General features: G+C 33.0%; 1 long non-coding RNA gene across 1 annotated transcript; it reads left to right on the plus strand.

Annotated features, from left to right (window-relative positions):
* Window positions 1-4,443: 4,443 nt before the first annotated feature.
* Window positions 4,444-5,536, plus strand: LOC110695899. Its single transcript, XR_002506224.1, has 3 exons — window positions 4,444-4,541; window positions 4,923-5,083; window positions 5,354-5,536. It is a non-coding gene; the product is annotated as an uncharacterized LOC110695899 (long non-coding RNA).
* The last annotated feature ends 464 nt before the right edge of the window (window positions 5,537-6,000 follow it).

Genomic DNA, 6,000 nt, shown 5'->3' on the forward strand with positions numbered 1-6,000 from the left:
ATGGAAGGGAAAAGAAAGGGAGGGGAGGTGAGCTCCAACTTCCCTCCAAATCTCTCCAATTTTGGAGAGATTATGGTTATTATAGAGAAAGGGAAAATGGATCCCTCCCTCTCCTTCCTTCCCCCAATCTTTTACCCAAACAAGAGATTTTGTCCTCTTCCATTTCTCTTCTCTTCTTTTCCTTCCATTTCTTCCTATCCAAACAAAGTGTAAGTCTTATTCAATTTGCACTGTCTAATGCGTTTTTTGCCTTTCTCCCTGATTCTCTTCTTCCTCTCTCTCATATCTTTTCTCCCAGCCACCACACCACACCACTCCACTTTTACACATGGAGAATGTGGACGACTACAAAATTTTAATGGACTCGGATAAATACAATAATTTTGAAAATTACAAATAATACGTCAGTACCAGGCAGTACAACTCATATTTTCTGTTTGTGGAAGCTAATATCTCTTACTATTTTGGTGAGTACTTCCCACGCCACATCAATTTTGTGGAAGCTCCCTAAATAAATTATCCATTTTCTATAAATTTACAAGTAAAAGGATACCGAGATAAACTACAAATAAATATAATTACAAATAATACCTTTTGTTGGAACTAAATAAAAGCGGATGTAGTAGATTTTTCTAAATTTTTATATATCAACCCACATCGCGCCACTCACCTCCATCCACTCATATCTTTCAGCTCTGTCTCTGATCTCTGTTACTATTTGTTCTATCTTTCAAGACCAACCAACAATCACCCAATTACCAAAAAACATGGCCTTTTCAATAAAGGGACTAGAACTCCAAAAATTCTGAACCCCTTCTTCCATTTCCCACAAAACAAACAGAACATAAGAGTCTCATCAATGAGAACAACGTAAAAGGAGCTTAATACGGAGTATCATTTAAGGGATGCTTGATTAGTGTTTTAGAATTGGTGTGAATCTAATACTGTTTCATTTTTTGGTGTTTAAATTGAAAAAAGCAATTAAGCAATAGATAACCGATAGTTTTACTTGAAGGGGGTCCTAGTAAACTTTTAGTTGAAAGCCAAATGTAAAAAAGTCTAATTGAATTTGTGATAATTGAGACATAATCTTAAAGTAGTACTTGGAATCTCATTATAGAAAAGATGATCTAACAACATAATTGATACGTAGTTGAAATCATAATCCTATTAGACCGACCGTACGAAAATGAAGATATTAGTGGGGACATAAACATCGTGAGGTGCATCTTTAGTGACCCCCAACATGAGCATCACCACCGTCCATTAAATATCTTGAGATGAAGGCGAGACTTTGATGGACGGTAGTGATGTATTGGATCAAAATGTTTGATGAGAAATTGAAGAGCAGAGCAGTTGCAGGGCACCAGCTCATACTACTAGCTTGATTCACTCAAAAACATAAATGGCCTTTTTAATGTGTTCGCTACAAACTTAACATCACACCATCATATCATGTCAATTTCACGCGTTACGTTGCTATCCTCATACCCACAATTACAATTCCAATTCATTTTCTGTTTCTATTTCTATATACGCTAACTTTTTAATAATCAACAATGTTGGTTGATTGAGCTCAATATGTGGATACATTGAGTTCTAGGTTTCGCATTGAGCTAGTTGTCGAATCTTATTATATTACCAAGTACGAAGTCATACAAAATATAATTACAATGTTGTGTATATATTGATGTGGTCAGTACATTCATATGTATTAAGAAAAATTTATGACACGGTAATATATAGAAATTTATTAAGAAACAATTATAAAATATAATAGAAATAGAGTAAAAGACATATATTCACCCAAAAAAATTGTTTGGCCGGTATAAATGAATATCAATACATTAATCCTTGAATATTTGAATTTGATCTAATGACTTGACATGTGCAGGCAATGCAGTAATGCACCGCTAGTTAGCATGTTCAAACATAAACAACTAATAACTCCAGTATTATTATGAAGAACAAAAACAAACAAAAAATAAGTTAAAAGAGAAGAGGTCGGTTTAATACTCGGTTGTAAGATTGGACAAAATGAGATGTACATAAAGTTAAGCATCAAAATCAAAGATTGAAGATTGAAAGGGCGTCGGTTTTTTGCCTTTTTGGTGGGTTGTTGTCAAGTAAAGCACAGTACTCCAGCTGTTAGCTAAGTGCACTACTCCCTAACTTGGTACGAGTAGAAGATTGCATGTCCAACTTTGACTGAATCTTTGAATCATCACTAATCACTAGACTTTAGACTATAAATCTTTGTTTGTCTACCAATAAGTCAACACCGTCTTACAACAATAATATCCAACAACCACATCATCAATTTCTCCGATGTTCCCACCTCAAAGCCACCAATAATACTGCCTTTAAAACACTTTACCTGTTGGAACTAGAAAAAGTGATAACAAAAAACATTCAAATTTAAGATTCAATAAGTGTATTATTTTTTTAAAAAAAAAAAAACACAATTGAATGTTATTTTGATTATGAACAAATTTTAAAATTAAAAGGACTTCATAATTTGGATTGTGAATAATTGTGATAATACCTCTATTTCTTCTTAGGTTTTGGAAGAAGGCTAAAAATAAAGAATAAATGAACAAACCAAATGATGATTTGAATTGTTGTATCATGAAAATTTGAGAACATTGCCTTCAAATGGATATTTTGGTGTAATCATGGTGCTAAATTCTATTAATACAAGAGATATTCATTCCCTAATGTACACATTGCTTACGCTAATACACTTATTTTTTGCCATTTCTACTTTGATACATAGACTATTTTAAGTTTATGTAGCTTTACTAAACCTAGTTATAGTTTGACATCCCTTTTGTTTTGTCATTAGATATGAACTCCATTTACCCAAATAAATAGATTATCCATCCTTCCATATTCCACATAGCAACACACACTGAGTTTGGAGCTAGATGGTTCTTGATTATGACTCACTATATATATGTTCATGCTTACACATTCTGTTGTTGGATTGTTCATACTTGATAGGTTAAGTTACTCCCTCAGTTCCAAAATGATGTTCTTGTTTTGAATCTTTGACTTTTTTAAGAAAGAGAGAATCTTCTAAATTTCTCTTAATCTATGAGAGCAAATGTAGTCATGTAGGATCTAGTTTGATTCGTCTTGGTGAGTAGATTATTAATATCTAACTTTTATAATTTTTGCTAGTGTGAGATTAAAGATATTTGCGTCAAAGATGAATAAAATTTTGCATCGATTTGCGAAACAGGAACATCATTATGAAACAAAGGGAGTAATTTTTAACGACTCCACACACATACATTCTCACACAAAGATGTTATAGGCGATATAGCGAGACTTCAAATGCCAAGCCAAACAAAACTTCTTCCCTCCTAATTCATTCCCAGATAATTGGTAAGATTTCAATTCATATTCAAAACAATTGAATGTTAAAATTGTATAGTAATCAAAAATCTACACAGGTGTCAAAAGCACACCCGACCCGACTCATTCCGAAAAATATCCGATTTAAATATGGACTCGCGTGGACATGACAATTTAGTATGACTTAACTTTAAAAATCGACCCAACCCGACCCGACCATATCATACCCGATCCGATCATTCGAATTCATACCCTTACCTATGCCTACATATTTGAGGTCCATTATTTGTTTATCATAGATCCATAAAATCTCAACTCTTCTTACTCTCCTAGACCAATTATTATGTGCACCATGGTACACCTAGAAATAGGTGCACCACGACTATACTTTTGAACATTTAGTATAAAAAATATAAACACGTCACAAAAATTGAACATAAACATGCAATTTTTATGTTCATATTTTATCAAGAAATGTTCATTTTGTATACATTAAATGTTCAGTTTATATACATTAAATGTTCAGTTTATATTACAAAACTATTGAATTATTACGAGTCAGTTCAAAATTAGTTTGACCCGTAATAATTCAAAAATCTGCAATTGTTCAGATTTTTTTTACTATATGTTTGAAATTTGTTATTGTTCATATTTTTTCTTACTAAAAGTTTAAAATTATAGGCGTGGTGCATTTGCGATTATTCAGATTTTTTTTACTAAATATTCAAATTTTGCGATGTTCAGATTGTTTTACTAAATGTTCAAAAGTATAGGCATAATGCATTGCAATTGTTCAGATTTTTTAACTAAATGTTCAAATTTTGCGATGTTTAGATGTTTTTACTACATGTTCAAAATTTGCAATTGTTCATATTTTTTACTAATTGTTCAAAAAATATAGGTGTGATGTATCTTAAAATTTGCCCTCCTAGACTCCAACCAAAAAAATTAAAAGCACAGCGGTTGTAATTGTATTGGGCCAAGGCCCATTCGTTAACTTGCAATAAAAAGGCCCAAACGTTGAAAAAATAAAAAATGTCACCCGCATTATAGGACCCTGAGGTTGCCGCACATCATTTTGCAGCAAATACTCTGTACTCGTATTATCTCTCGTCGTTCCACTTGAATCTTCAGCAGACCTCCATTACTCTCTGCTCTCTCTATCCAAATTCGTTTCTCAGGTAGCTTTTATTCGTCTAATTAACTGTTTTTTTTCTTCTTGTTTATTCGCTGTTTAATTCAATTCCTCTCTCATATTAGTTTTAAAACGATTAGGTTAACGGAGATACAAATTCAATTTGAACCTTATATTCATATTCAAATTCAAATTGTTGACAAGATTGATCGATTTTATTACATGTATTTTCTCTGAATTTTTTTGAAATTGGATGATTTTTTTTTTTTTTTTTTTTTTTTTTTGTTTTGTTAGGTTATTTTCCCATTTCCGGCAGATTAGGGTTTCAAGTTGTTATTACAGTATGATTTTGTGCCTTTTGTTGTTTGAATGTTTGATACTGGTATTGTATACAAGTAAACTAAGAGCTTTCCCATTGTTTATTTAGACTGTGATTGTGATTATGAGGGGAAGAAGTTACAGCCCTTCACCCCCTAGAGGTGGCTACTCCAGAAGAGGACACAGCCCCCCTCCTAGGGGTCGCTATTCTGGCCGCGGTAGAGATCCTTCTACTAGTTTATTAGTTCGGAATCTCCGCCACGATTGCAGGTTTTCTCGCCAACCAGTTATTTCTTCTTAATGCTTTTGCTTCCTACCGTTGTTGGTGCTGGATTAGATTTGCCTTTTACAGTTTCAACTTCTATGGACTGCTCACATTATTAAACTACCTGTTTCTTTTGTACTCGTATCATTTTATACCTTATATGTTCAATCGTTATTTTGATAAAACTTATGGTATATAGAAGGAGATTGTTGTTTAAAGTTGTTCTGATATTGCCGATTCTTGTAGTTGCTCACTACATTCTGGCTCCTTTGCAGACCAGAAGATCTCCGCAGGCCTTTTGGTCAGTTTGGTCCGCTCAAGGACATTTACTTGCCTAGGGATTATTACACCGGGTAAGTTCATAGCTACTCTTTTCACATAATAAACCCATTACAGCTCCTCAATGAGTACCTTTATGATAATGTTGGGGAGTGTTCTCATATGGAATCTGTGTGCTTGGTTAAACATATGGAGCAGTTCTGTTGGTGGATATTTTGTCTGTTCAACATTTAAGCCAGTTTAATAATATAATTTAGACTTACCTATGAAGTAGCTTAACAGAAGTTTTTTTTTTTTTTTTTTTTTTTACTGAATTAATATTTATCAATCGAGTGGGCTTTTGTACAGACCAAGGTAAATGATCATAAATTACACGGTTTTGAGTCCTGACTCTATTTGTTTCCCTTGTTTGGAATATATTGCTTTGGTTAAAAAGTGTGATTTTTTGAAGGTTCATACAATACAATTTAACCTAAACTGAATTGTAGCGATCTTTTATCCTTGAGCATGGATTCATTTTCCATGATGTATTTAATGCCCCCTGTTACATCGGTTAATTACAATTTTTTAGATTGAACAGTGAAATCAATGTTTATAGAGATCAATCGAGTAATAAGAGTACTGTGGAAGATGTTGTTAATGG

The sequence above is a fragment of the Chenopodium quinoa genome, unplaced genomic scaffold (genome assembly GCF_001683475.1).
Source record: "Chenopodium quinoa cultivar QQ74 unplaced genomic scaffold, ASM168347v1, whole genome shotgun sequence".
NCBI classification, from domain to species: Eukaryota; Viridiplantae; Streptophyta; class Magnoliopsida; order Caryophyllales; family Amaranthaceae; genus Chenopodium; species Chenopodium quinoa.